Genomic DNA, 13,012 nt, shown 5'->3' with positions numbered 1-13,012 from the left:
AAAAGACAGCGTCCGCAGCAACAACAGCTCAGGTCTCTGCACAGGAACTAAGCTGCCCCCATCTCCTCTGCTCTGCGGCTCCTGCGGAGTGGAGTCCTGCCTGGAGCCGTGTTTGCAGGCGGCGGCTCCCCGCGCTCTGTCTGTGCGTCGTGTCCAAGAGCTCCTGGGAGGAAGAGAGAGCCCTCCCACTCGGGTGCTTTTCCACGGTCTGTGTGAGGAGGGGCGGGTGTGTCCAGTAGCTTATCGAGCGGAAGCCTGGGGCGGCGGAGAGCTGTGATCGTGCAGACCTTGAGGTGTCACCTCTTTGTCTGCTTTCCCGCCCCCCCTCCGCCCAAGCTCTGCTCCAGAGTAGCCCGGCAACCCCTCACACCTGCACGTGTCACAACCTAAGGTGTGGTCATGAGACACCCATGGGGTGCTGTTCTGTTCTTGCTAATTGTTTCCTGCCCGTCGCAGGCAGGAGTCCATGCGAGGAAGATGCGCTGGACAGAGCTCAGAGGGCGCAGCTGGGTGGCTTTCCTTCTGAGTGACGTTCCTGCAACACTCTCCCGCTCCTCTTGGTGCGCTCATGCCGCTGGAGCAGGTGGCTGTGGGCTCTGTGCACTGCCGAAATAGCTCAGTTGGGAGAGCGTTAGACTGAAGATCTAAAGGTCCCTGGTTCGATCCCGGGTTTCGGCATTTTGTTTCATCGCGCCCTTTGTTCCTCTCTCCAGCGCCCCCTGCCTAAAGTGACGCTTCCCTTTCTCAGCCCGAAACGCAAGCGAGACACCAGCAGCGGTCCCTGCAGGTTTCCGTAGTGTAGCGGCTATCACGTTCGCCTAACACGCGAAAGGTCCCCGGTTCGAGACCGGGCGGAAACAGCCTCTTGTTGCACGCTCCTGTACTTCACAGAGGTCTTGAGCGACCGGTCATTTGTTCCCAATGTATTTCCGGTGCCTTCATGCACTCTTGTACCAAACGCACGTTCCTTCTGTACGCGGAGCCGATCATTTGCAATTGGGCTGTGCCGACAGACCAGGACGAGCTCTGTCGGCTCAAAAGCAGCGCAGGACCTGCAAGAACAACAGAAAGATTAGCATCCAGTGAGCCCAAGATCTCATCAAGAATCGGCTCCAGCAACAGGGCTGGGCGCATTGTTCCATTCTCCGACCACTCTCGGTGTAAACAAGTCCCTCCTGGTCTCTGCTTGAAATGCACTTTCCTGCGTTTGCTTTGGTGTAACTGGCTTCCCCTGCATGGGCGAATGTGAAGAAGATCCTTAGTAAGTCGTTGAAGAAAACCGAGAAGAGGTCGGAGTGGCCTCTGTCGTTCATCAACGATCCAGTCAGGCAGTACTCCTCTGTAAAGCGCCGTTCGTTCACATCGATTGGCTTTTTTTTGCCTTCATTCGCGCAAGTAGTAAAAGCAGACGCCCCTATTCTGCCGTGACCCGGATTCGAACCGGGGTTGTTGCGGCCACAACGCAAAGTACTGACCACTATACGATCACGGCGAGTTACCGATACACACATGGTAGGGCGGAAAAGGCTGTGCTCTCTTCGTGTGACCTAATTCGGAAAAGTCCTGACGTTGCATTTCAACTGAGCCCCAGTATACATCGACCGTTCGACACTCTGAGTGACAACTCTCTTGCGTGTTTTCTCATATTTATGTAGTTTGCTTGCATGATGCCCGGAACAGCGGGGTTGTGTGCTCCCATATGGTCTAGCGGTTAGGATTCCTGGTTTTCACCCAGGTGGCCCGGGTTTGACTCCCGGTATGGGAACGTGTCAGTTTTGCCTCCTGCTTTCCAAAAGATCAGCACCGTGTACGAAGGAGCCGCATTAAAACCACTCGAACGTGCAAAACGCGCGAGAAGAGGGGGCGCTTGTTTCCAACCGAAGACTTCTCGCGTGTGAGACGAGCTGATCATCGCTGCAGGAGGGGGGAGGGTTACTCTGGTAGACAGGGCTGACCTTCGGCAATAGGATTTATACTCTCCAAGATGATATTTGCACTTTCTGGAGAGGCGATTTTCTCCACTTCAGTAGCCCGATTTCGTCGATTGCGTGGAGAGGGCTGTAGAATGTGGCGCCGCTTTTCCTGCTCCGTCCATGACAGGCGTGCTGGTCTCTGGAGAGAGAGCACGGTCCATCAGCGCACTCCAATAAAGGCACTGGAAGCAGCTGAATCGCATTGGCGAAGCTCAGCACTGGGCCGCTGGGAAGGGTTTGCTACCGTTTCCGTAGTGTAGTGGTTATCACGTTTGCCTCCCACGCGAAAAGTCCCTGGTTCGAAACTGGGCGGAAACAGACCGGCTCCTTTTGTCGCCACGCACAAAAGGGGATTGGGGATTCGCCTAGCGCTGTGATCGCACAGACCCACTCACCTCTTAGTGTGGCGGGATCTGCACAGTGCATGTCGCAGCGCATCCTGCTTTCACTCCAATGCGCGTCCTGATGTACCCCAGTCTCCCGCGTGACAGGTGGGGATAATCACCACTATACTAACGAGGAAGACATCGCTCTCTCCGACCCCCGGCATCGTGTCCCGACCCACCGTGCTGGAAGCCGACGCGTGCTGTGATTTCTTTACGGAGCAGAAATGACAACCGAGGAGCCGAGAGATCATTTCAGCATTTCGCGTCTGAACAGAAAACACAAACGACCAACTCGGAATGACTTGCCTTTGACGCTTATCAAAGCGTTCTTTGTGCATCGAACAGACCCATTCACCTCTTAGTGTGGCGGGATCTGCACAGTGCATGTCGCAGCGCTTCCTGCTTTCACTTCAATGTGCTTTCTGATGTCGAGTCGTGTGCCGTGCGGAGGCTCTGAAAGCGAGAGCAATGAAAAGGTGCACGACGCTGTGAAAGAAAACAGAGAAGTGAAAGGCAGTCCTTTCTCTAAGGAGGTAAAAGAAAAGCTTTCTACTCCCCGTCGGGGAATCGAACCCCGGTCTCCCGCGTGACAGGCGGGGATACTTGCCACTATACTAACGAGGAAGACATCACACCCTTCGATCCCCGGCATCGTGTCCCGACCCAGCGTGCTGGAAGGCGACGCGTGCTGTGATTCCTTTACGGAGCAGAAATGACAACCGAGGAGCCGAGAGATCATTTCAGCATTTCGCGTCTGAACGGAAAACACAAACGACCAACTCGGAATGACTTGCTTTTGACGCTTTTCAAAGCGTTCTTTGTGCACGACGACTGCGCCGCCTAGCAGATACAAATGGGTTGTACAACTCTGAACTAGCAAATGGAAGTGGGCTAAGCCCCCTCTCTTTTAGCCCAGGTTCGATCTGTCTCCCAGAATCACCAGGGCGCACGCACACACACACACCCGTGCCGTTGAAGTGCTCTGCTTCATTTCTAAGGGCAACTCAACATTCACTCCTACCCCGAGAACAGAAAAGACAGCGTCCGCAGCAACAACAGCTCAGGTCTCTGCACAGGAACTAAGCTGCCCCCATCTCCTCTGCTCTGCGGCTCCTGCGGAGTGGAGTCCTGCCTGGAGCCGTGTTTGCAGGCGGCGGCTCCCCGCGCTCTGTCTGTGCGTCGTGTCCAAGAGCTCCTGGGAGGAAGAGAGAGCCCTCCCACTCGGGGGCTTTTCCACGGTCTGTGTGAGGAGGGGCGGGTGTGTCCAGTAGCTTATCGAGCGGAAGCCTGGGGCGGCGGAGAGCTGTGATCGTGCAGACCTTGAGGTGTCACCTCTTTGTCTGCTTTCCCGCCCCACCTCCGCCCAAGCTCTGCTCCAGAGTAGCCCGGCAACCCCTCACACCTGCACGTGTCACAACCTAAGGTGTGGTCATGAGACACCCATGGGGTGCTGTTCTGTTCTTGCTAATTGTTTCCTGCCCGTCGCAGGCAGGAGTCCATGCGAGGAAGATGCGCTGGACAGAGCTCAGAGGGCGCAGCTGGGTGGCTTTCCTTCTGAGTGACGTTCCTGCAACACTCTCCCGCACCTCTTGGTGCGCTCATGCCGCAACACAGGAAGGCTGGAGCAGGTGGCTGTGGGCTCTGTGCACTGCCGAAATAGCTCAGTTGGGAGAGCGTTAGACTGAAGATCTAAAGGTCCCTGGTTCGATCCCGGGTTTCGGCATTTTGTTTCATCGCGCCCTTTGTTCCTCTCTCCAGCGCCCCCTGCCTAAAGTGACGCTTCCCTTTCTCAGCCCGAAACGCAAGCGAGACACCAGCAGCAATCCCTGCAGGTTTCCGTAGTGTAGCGGCTATCACGTTCGCCTAACACGCGAAAGGTCCCCGGTTCGAGACCGGGCGGAAACAGCCTCTTTTTGCACGCTCCTGTACTTCACAGAGGTCTTGAGCGACCGGTCATTTGTTCCCAATGTATTTCCGGTGCCTTCATGCACTCTTGTACCAAACGCACGTTCCTTCTCTACGCGGAGCCGATCATTTGCAATTGGGCTGTGCCGACAGACCAGGACGAGCTCTGTCGGCTCAAAAGCAGCGCAGGACCTGCAAGAACAACAGAAAGATTAGCATCCAGTGAGCCCAAGATCTCATCAAGAATCGGCTCCAGCAACAGGGCTGGGCGCATTGTTCCATTCTCCGACCACTCTCGGTGTAAACAAGTCCCTCCTGGTCTCTGCTTGAAATGCACTTTCCTGCGTTTGCTTTGGTGTAACTGGCTTCCCCTGCATGGGCGAATGTGAAGAAGATCCTTAGTAAGTCGTTGAAGAAAACCGAGAAGAGGTCGGAGTGGCCTCTGTCGTTCATCAACGATCCAGTCAGGCAGTACTCCTCTGTAAAGCGCCGTTCGTTCACATCGATTGGCTTTTTTTTGCCTTCATTCGCGCAAGTAGTAAAAGCAGACGCCCCTATTCTGCCGTGACCCGGATTCGAACCGGGGTTGTTGCGGCCACAACGCAAAGTACTGACCACTATACGATCACGGCGAGTTACCGATACACACATGGTAGGGCGGAAAAGGCTGTGCTCTCTTCGTGTGACCTAATTCGGAAAAGTCCTGACGTTGCATTTCAACTGAGCCCCAGTATACATCGACCCTTCGACACTCTGAGTGACAACTCTCTTGCGTGTTTTCTCATATTTATGTAGTTTGCTTGCATGATGCCCGGAACAGCGGGGTTGTGTGCTCCCATATGGTCTAGCGGTTAGGATTCCTGGTTTTCACCCAGGCGGCCCGGGTTTGACTCCCGGTATGGGAATGTGTCAGTTTTGCCTCCTGCTTTCCAAAAGATCAGCACCGTGTACGAAGGAGCTGCATTAAAACCACTCGAACGTGCAAAACGCGCGAGAAGAGGGGGCGCTTGTTTCCAACCGAAGACTTCTCGCGTGTGAGACGAGCTGATCATCGCTGCAGGAGGTGGGAGGGTTACTCTGGTAGACAGGGCTGACCTTCGGCAATAGGATTTATACTCTCCAAGATGATATTTGCACTTTCTGGAGAGGCGATTTTCTCCACTTCAGTAGCCCGATTTCGTCGATTGCGTGGAGAGGGCTGTAGAATGTGGCGCCGCTTTTCCTGCTCCGTCCATGACAGGCGTGCTGGTCTCTGGAGAGAGAGCACGGTCCATCAGCGCACTCCAATAAAGGCACTGGAAGCAGCTGAATCGCATTGGCGAAGCTCAGCACTGGGCCGCTGGGAAGGGTTTGCTACCGTTTCCGTAGTGTAGTGGTTATCACGTTTGCCTCCCACGCGAAAAGTCCCTGGTTCGAAACTGGGCGGAAACAGACCGGCTTCTTTTGTCGCCACGCACAAAAGGGGATTGGGGATTCGCCTAGCGCTGTGATCGCACAGACCCACTCACCTCTTAGTGTGGCGGGATCTGCACAGTGCATGTCGCAGCGCATCCTGCTTTCACTCCAATGCGCGTCCTGATGTACCCCAGTCTCCCGCGTGACAGGTGGGGATAATCACCACTATACTAACGAGGAAGACATCGCTCTCTCCGACCCCCGGCATCGTGTCCCGACCCACCGTGCTGGAAGCCGACGCGTGCTGTGATTTCTTTACGGAGCAGAAATGACAACCGAGGAGCCGAGAGATCATTTCAGCATTTCGCGTCTGAACAGAAAACACAAACGACCAACTCGGAATGACTTGCCTTTGACGCTTATCAAAGCGTTCTTTGTGCATCGAACAGACCCATTCACCTCTTAGTGTGGCGGGATCTGCACAGTGCATGTCGCAGCGCTTCCTGCTTTCACTTCAATGTGCTTTCTGATGTCGAGTCGTGTGCCGTGCGGAGGCTCTGAAAGCGAGAGCAATGAAAAGGTGCACGACGCTGTGAAAGAAAACAGAGAAGTGAAAGGCAGTCCTTTCTCTAAGGAGGTAAAAGAAAAGCTTTCTACTCCCCGTCGGGGAATCGAACCCCGGTCTCCCGCGTGACAGGCGGGGATACTTGCCACTATACTAACGAGGAAGACATCACACCCTTCGATCCCCGGCATCGTGTCCCGACCCAGCGTGCTGGAAGGCGACGCGTGCTGTGATTCCTTTACGGAGCAGAAATGACAACCGAGGAGCCGAGAGATCATTTCAGCATTTCGCGTCTGAACGGAAAACACAAACGACCAACTCGGAATGACTTGCTTTTGACGCTTTTCAAAGCGTTCTTTGTGCACGACGACTGCGCCGCCTAGCAGATACAAATGGGTTGTACAACTCTGAACTAGCAAATGGAAGTGGGCTAAGCCCCCTCTCTTTTAGCCCAGGTTCGATCTGTCTCCCAGAATCACCAGGGCGCACGCACACACACACACCCGTGCCGTTGAAGTGCTCTGCTTCATTTCTAAGGGCAACTCAACATTCACTCCTACCCCGAGAACAGAAAAGACAGCGTCCGCAGCAACAACAGCTCAGGTCTCTGCACAGGAACTAAGCTGCCCCCATCTCCTCTGCTCTGCGGCTCCTGCGGAGTGGAGTCCTGTCTGGAGCCGTGTTTGCAGGCGGCGGCTCCCCGCGCTCTGTCTGTGCGTCGTGTCCAAGAGCTCCTGGGAGGAAGAGAGAGCCCTCCCACTCGGGGGCTTTTCCACGGTCTGTGTGAGGAGGGGCGGGTGTGTCCAGTAGCTTATCGAGCGGAAGCCTGGGGCGGTGGAGAGCTGTGATCGTGCAGACCTTGAGGTGTCACCTCGTTGTCTGCTTTCCCGCCCCCCCTCCGCCCAAGCTCTGCTCCAGAGTAGCCCGGCAACCCCTCACACCTGCACGTGTCACAACCTAAGGTGTGGTCATGAGACACCCATGGGGTGCTGTTCTGTTCTTGCTAATTGTTTCCTGCCCGTCGCAGGCAGGAGTCCATGCGAGGAAGATGCGCTGGACAGAGCTCAGAGGGCGCAGCTGGGTGGCTTTCCTTCTGAGTGACGTTCCTGCAACACTCTCCCGCTCCTCTTGGTGCGCTCATGCCGCTGGAGCAGGTGGCTGTGGGCTCTGTGCACTGCCGAAATAGCTCAGTTGGGAGAGCGTTAGACTGAAGATCTAAAGGTCCCTGGTTCGATCCCGGGTTTTGGCATTTTGTTTCATCGCGCCCTTTGTTCCTCTCTCCAGCGCCCCCTGCCTAAAGTGACGCTTCCCTTTCTCAGCCCGAAACGCAAGCGAGACACCAGCAGCAGTCCCTGCAGGTTTCCGTAGTGTAGCGGCTATCACGTTCGCCTAACACGTGAAAGGTCCCCGGTTCGAGACCGGGCGGAAACAGCCTCTTGTTGCACGCTCCTGTACTTCACAGAGGTCTTGAGCGACCGGTCATTTGTTCCCAATGTATTTCCGGTGCCTTCATGCACTCTTGTACCAAACGCACGTTCCTTCTGTACGCGGAGCCGATCATTTGCAATTGGGCTGTGCCGACAGACCAGGACGAGCTCTGTCGGCTCAAAAGCAGCGCAGGACCTGCAAGAACAACAGAAAGATTAGCATCCAGTGAGCCCAAGATCTCATCAAGAATCGGCTCCAGCAACAGGGCTGGGCGCATTGTTCCATTCTCCGACCACTCTCGGTGTAAACAAGTCTCTCCTGGTCTCTGCTTGAAATGCACTTTCCTGCGTTTGCTTTGGTGTAACTGGCTTCCCCTGCATGGGCGAATGTGAAGAAGATCCTTAGTAAGTCGTTGAAGAAAACCGAGAAGAGGTCGGAGTGGCCTCTGTCGTTCATCAACGATCCAGTCAGGCAGTACTCCTCTGTAAAGCGCCGTTCGTTCACATCGATTGGCTTTTTTTTGCCTTCATTCGCGCAAGTAGTAAAAGCAGACGCCCCTATTCTGCCGTGACCCGGATTCGAACCGGGGTTGTTGCGGCCACAACGCAAAGTACTGACCACTATACGATCACGGCGAGTTACCGATACACACATGGTAGGGCGGAAAAGGCTGTGCTCTCTTCGTGTGACCTAATTCGGAAAAGTCCTGACGTTGCATTTCAACTGAGCCCCAGTATACATCGACCCTTCGACACTCTGAGTGACAACTCTCTTGCGTGTTTTCTCATATTTATGTAGTTTGCTTGCATGATGCCCGGAACAGCGGGGTTGTGTGCTCCCATATGGTCTAGCGGTTAGGATTCCTGGTTTTCACCCAGGCGGCCCGGGTTTGACTCCCGGTATGGGAACGTGTCAGTTTTGCCTCCTGCTTTCCAAAAGATCAGCACCGTGTACGAAGGAGCCGCATTAAAACCACTCGAACGTGCAAAACGCGCGAGAAGAGGGGGCGCTTGTTTCCAACCGAAGACTTCTCGCGTGTGAGACGAGCTGATCATCGCTGCAGGAGGTGGGAGGGTTACTCTGGTAGACAGGGCTGACCTTCGGCAATAGGATTTATACTCTCCAAGATGATATTTGCACTTTCTGGAGAGGCGATTTTCTCCACTTCAGTAGCCCGATTTCGTCGATTGCGTGGAGAGGGCTGTAGAATGTGGCGCCGCTTTTCCTGCTCCGTCCATGACAGGCGTGCTGGTCTCTGGAGAGAGAGCACGGTCCATCAGCGCACTCCAATAAAGGCACTGGAAGCAGCTGAATCGCATTGACTAAGCTCAGCACTGGGCCGCTGGGAAGGGTTTGCTACCGTTTCCGTAGTGTAGTGGTTATCACGTTTGCCTCCCACGCGAAAAGTCCCTGGTTCGAAACTGGGCGGAAACAGACCGGCTTCTTTTGTCGCCACGCACAAAAGGGGATTGGGGATTCGCCTAGCGCTGTGATCGCACAGACCCACTCACCTCTTAGTGTGGCGGGATCTGCACAGTGCATGTCGCAGCGCATCCTGCTTTCACTCCAATGCGCGTCCTGATGTACCCCAGTCTCCCGCGTGACAGGTGGGGATAATCACCACTATACTAACGAGGAAGACATCGCTCTCTCCGACCCCCGGCATCGTGTCCCGACCCACCGTGCTGGAAGCCGACGCGTGCTGTGATTTCTTTACGGAGCAGAAATGACAACCGAGGAGCCGAGAGATCATTTCAGCATTTCGCGTCTGAACAGAAAACACAAACGACCAACTCGGAATGACTTGCCTTTGACGCTTATCAAAGCGTTCTTTGTGCATCGAACAGACCCACTCACCTCTTAGTGTGGCAGGATCTGCACACTGCATGTCGCAGCGCTTCCTGCTTTCACTTCAATGTGCTTTCTGATGTCGAGTCGTGTGCCGTGCGGAGGCTCTGAAAGCGAGAGCAATGAAAAGGTGCACGACGCTGTGAAAGAAAACAGAGAAGTGAAAGGCAGTCCTTTCTCTAAGGAGGTAAAAGAAAAGCTTTCTACTCCCCGTCAGGGAATCGAACCCCGGTCTCCCACGTGACAGGCGGGGATACTTGCCACTATACTAACGAGGAAGACATCACACCCTTCGATCCCCGGCATCGTGTCCCGACCCAGCGTGCTGGAAGCCGACGCGTGCTGTGATTCCTTTACGGAGCAGAAATGACAACCGAGGAGCCGAGAGATCATTTCAGCATTTCGCGTCTGAACGGAAAACACAAACGACCAACTCGGAATGACTTGCTTTTGACGCTTTTCAAAGCGTTCTTTGTGCACGACGACTGCGCCGCCTAGCAGATACAAATGGGTTGTACAACTCTGAACTAGCAAATGGAAGTGGGCTAAGCCCCCTCTCTTTTAGCCCAGGTTCGATCTGTCTCCCAGAATCACCAGGGCGCACGCACACACACACACCCGTGCCGTTGAAGTGCTCTGCTTCATTTCTAAGGGCAACTCAACATTCACTCCTACCCCGAGAACAGAAAAGACAGCGTCCGCAGCAACAACAGCTCAGGTCTCTGCACAGGAACTAAGCTGCCCCCATCTCCTCTGCTCTGCGGCTCCTGCGGAGTGGAGTCCTGTCTGGAGCCGTGTTTGCAGGCGGCTTCTCCCCGCGCTCTGTCTGTGCGTCGTGTCCAAGAGCTCCTGGGAGGAAGAGAGAGCCCTCCCACTCGGGGGCTTTTCCACGGTCTGTGTGAGGAGGGGCGGGTGTGTCCAGTAGCTTATCGAGCGGAAGCCTGGGGCGGCGGAGAGCTGTGATCGTGCAGACCTTGAGGTGTCACCTCTTTGTCTGCTTTCCCGCACCCCCTCCGCCCAAGCTCTGCTCCAGAGTAGCCCGGCAACCCCTCACACCTGCACGTGTCACAACCTAAGGTGTGGTCATGAGACACCCATGGGGTGCTGTTCTGTTCTTGCTAATTGTTTCCTGCCCGTCGCAGGCAGGAGTCCATGCGAGGAAGATGCGCTGGACAGAGCTCAGAGGGCGCAGCTGGGTGGCTTTCCTTCTGAGTGACGTTCCTGCAACACTCTCCCGCTCCTCTTGGTGCGCTCATGCCGCTGGAGCAGGTGGCTGTGGGCTCTGTGCACTGCCGAAATAGCTCAGTTGGGAGAGCGTTAGACTGAAGATCTAAAGGTCCCTGGTTCGATCCCGGGTTTCGGCATTTTGTTTCATCGCGCCCTTTGTTCCTCTCTCCAGCGCCCCCTGCCTAAAGTGACGCTTCCCTTTCTCAGCCCGAAACGCAAGCGAGACACCAGCAGCGGTCCCTGCAGGTTTCCGTAGTGTAGCGGCTATCACGTTCGCCTAACACGCGAAAGGTCCCCGGTTCGAGACCGGGCGGAAACAGCCTCTTGTTGCACGCTCCTGTACTTCACAGAGGTCTTGAGCGACCGGTCATTTGTTCCCAATGTATTTCCGGTGCCTTCATGCACTCTTGTACCAAACGCACGTTCCTTCTGTACGCGGAGCCGATCATTTGCAATTGGGCTGTGCCGACAGACCAGGACGAGCTCTGTCGGCTCAAAAGCAGCGCAGGACCTGCAAGAACAACAGAAAGATTAGCATCCAGTGAGCCCAAGATCTCATCAAGAATCGGCTCCAGCAACAGGGCTGGGCGCATTGTTCCATTCTCCGACCACTCTCGGTGTAAACAAGTCCCTCCTGGTCTCTGCTTGAAATGCACTTTCCTGCGTTTGCTTTGGTGTAACTGGCTTCCCCTGCATGGGCGAATGTGAAGAAGATCCTTAGTAAGTCGTTGAAGAAAACCGAGAAGAGGTCGGAGTGGCCTCTGTCGTTCATCAACGATCCAGTCAGGCAGTACTCCTCTGTAAAGCGCCGTTCGTTCACATCGATTGGCTTTTTTTTGCCTTCATTCGCGCAAGTAGTAAAAGCAGACGCCCCTATTCTGCCGTGACCCGGATTCGAACCGGGGTTGTTGCGGCCACAACGCAAAGTACTGACCACTATACGGTCACGGCGAGTTACCGATACACACATGGTAGGGCGGAAAAGGCTGTGCTCTCTTCGTGTGACCTAATTCGGAAAAGTCCTGACGTTGCATTTCAACTGAGCCCCAGTATACATCGACCGTTCGACACTCTGAGTGACAACTCTCTTGCGTGTTTTCTCATATTTATGTAGTTTGCTTGCATGATGCCCGGAACAGCGGGGTTGTGTGCTCCCATATGGTCTAGCGGTTAGGATTCCTGGTTTTCACCCAGGCGGCCCGGGTTTGACTCCCGGTATGGGAACGTGTCAGTTTTGCCTCCTGCTTTCCAAAAGATCAGCACCGTGTACGAAGGAGCCGCATTAAAACCACTCAAACGTGCAAAACGCGCGAGAAGAGGGGGCGCTTGTTTCCAACCGAAGACTTCTCGCGTGTGAGACGAGCTGATCATCGCTGCAGGAGGTGGGAGGGTTACTCTGGTAGACAGGGCTGACCTTCGGCAATAGGATTTATACTCTCCAAGATGATATTTGCACTTTCTGGAGAGGCGATTTTCTCCACTTCAGTAGCCCGATTTCGTCGATTGCGTGGAGAGGGCTGTAGAATGTGGCGCCGCTTTTCCTGCTCCGTCCATGACAGGCGTGCTGGTCTCTGGAGAGAGAGCACGGTCCATCAGCGCACTCCAATAAAGGCACTGGAAGCAGCTGAATCGCATTGGCGAAGCTCAGCACTGGGCCGCTGGGAAGGGTTTGCTACCGTTTCCGTAGTGTAGTGGTTATCACGTTTGCCTCCCACGCGAAAAGTCCCTGGTTCGAAACTGGGCGGAAACAGACCGGCTCCTTTTGTCGCCACGCACAAAAGGGGATTGGGGATTCGCCTAGCGCTGTGATCGCATAGACCCACTCACCTCTTAGTGTGGCGGGATCTGCACAGTGCATGTCGCAGCGCATCCTGCTTTCACTCCAATGCGCGTCCTGATGTACCCCAGTCTCCCGCGTGACAGGTGGGGATAATCACCACTATACTAACGAGGAAGACATCGCTCTCTCCGACCCCCGGCATCGTGTCCCGACCCACCGTGCTGGAAGCCGACGCGTGCTGTGATTTCTTTACGGAGCAGAAATGACAACCGAGGAGCCGAGAGATCATTTCAGCATTTCGCGTCTGAACAGAAAACACAAACGACCAACTCGGAATGACTTGCCTTTGACGCTTATCAAAGCGTTCTTTGTGCATCGAACAGACCCACTCACCTCTTAGTGTGGCGGGATCTGCACAGTGCATGTCGCAGCGCTTCCTGCTTTCACTTCAATGTGCTTTCTGATGTCGAGTCGTGTGCCGTGCGGAGGCTCTGAAAGCGAGAGC

General features: G+C 54.9%; 13 non-coding genes across 13 annotated transcripts; 11 read left to right on the top strand and 2 right to left on the bottom strand.

The window, feature by feature from the left end:
* Positions 1-605: 605 nt before the first annotated feature.
* trnaf-gaa (transfer RNA phenylalanine (anticodon GAA)) lies at positions 606-678 on the top strand. Its single transcript has one exon. It is a non-coding gene; the product is annotated as a tRNA-Phe (tRNA).
* A 109-nt stretch (positions 679-787) lies between these two features.
* Positions 788-860, top strand: trnav-aac (transfer RNA valine (anticodon AAC)). Its single transcript has one exon. It is a non-coding gene; the product is annotated as a tRNA-Val (tRNA).
* An 833-nt stretch (positions 861-1,693) lies between these two features.
* trnae-uuc (transfer RNA glutamic acid (anticodon UUC)) lies at positions 1,694-1,765 on the top strand. The gene has a single exon. It is a non-coding gene; the product is annotated as a tRNA-Glu (tRNA).
* Positions 1,766-2,218: 453 nt separating this feature from the next.
* trnag-ccc (transfer RNA glycine (anticodon CCC)) lies at positions 2,219-2,291 on the top strand. The gene has a single exon. It is a non-coding gene; the product is annotated as a tRNA-Gly (tRNA).
* A 620-nt stretch (positions 2,292-2,911) lies between these two features.
* trnad-guc (transfer RNA aspartic acid (anticodon GUC)) lies at positions 2,912-2,983 on the bottom strand. Its single transcript has one exon. It is a non-coding gene; the product is annotated as a tRNA-Asp (tRNA).
* A 1,026-nt stretch (positions 2,984-4,009) lies between these two features.
* trnaf-gaa (transfer RNA phenylalanine (anticodon GAA)) lies at positions 4,010-4,082 on the top strand. Its single transcript has one exon. It is a non-coding gene; the product is annotated as a tRNA-Phe (tRNA).
* Positions 4,083-4,191: 109 nt separating this feature from the next.
* Positions 4,192-4,264, top strand: trnav-aac (transfer RNA valine (anticodon AAC)). Its single transcript has one exon. It is a non-coding gene; the product is annotated as a tRNA-Val (tRNA).
* Positions 4,265-5,622: 1,358 nt separating this feature from the next.
* Positions 5,623-5,695, top strand: trnag-ccc (transfer RNA glycine (anticodon CCC)). Its single transcript has one exon. It is a non-coding gene; the product is annotated as a tRNA-Gly (tRNA).
* Positions 5,696-6,315: 620 nt separating this feature from the next.
* trnad-guc (transfer RNA aspartic acid (anticodon GUC)) lies at positions 6,316-6,387 on the bottom strand. Its single transcript has one exon. It is a non-coding gene; the product is annotated as a tRNA-Asp (tRNA).
* Positions 6,388-9,013: 2,626 nt separating this feature from the next.
* Positions 9,014-9,086, top strand: trnag-ccc (transfer RNA glycine (anticodon CCC)). Its single transcript has one exon. It is a non-coding gene; the product is annotated as a tRNA-Gly (tRNA).
* A 1,705-nt stretch (positions 9,087-10,791) lies between these two features.
* trnaf-gaa (transfer RNA phenylalanine (anticodon GAA)) lies at positions 10,792-10,864 on the top strand. The gene has a single exon. It is a non-coding gene; the product is annotated as a tRNA-Phe (tRNA).
* A 109-nt stretch (positions 10,865-10,973) lies between these two features.
* Positions 10,974-11,046, top strand: trnav-aac (transfer RNA valine (anticodon AAC)). The gene has a single exon. It is a non-coding gene; the product is annotated as a tRNA-Val (tRNA).
* Positions 11,047-12,404: 1,358 nt separating this feature from the next.
* Positions 12,405-12,477, top strand: trnag-ccc (transfer RNA glycine (anticodon CCC)). Its single transcript has one exon. It is a non-coding gene; the product is annotated as a tRNA-Gly (tRNA).
* The last annotated feature ends 535 nt before the right edge of the window (positions 12,478-13,012 follow it).

Source organism: Atractosteus spatula (genome assembly GCF_055471065.1).
Source record: "Atractosteus spatula isolate fAtrSpa1 chromosome 10 unlocalized genomic scaffold, fAtrSpa1.hap1 SUPER_10_unloc_7, whole genome shotgun sequence".
NCBI lineage: Eukaryota > Metazoa > Chordata > Actinopteri > Semionotiformes > Lepisosteidae > Atractosteus > Atractosteus spatula.
The sequence above is the reverse complement of the archived record's forward strand: the minus strand, read 5'-3'. Positions and strand labels throughout refer to the sequence as shown.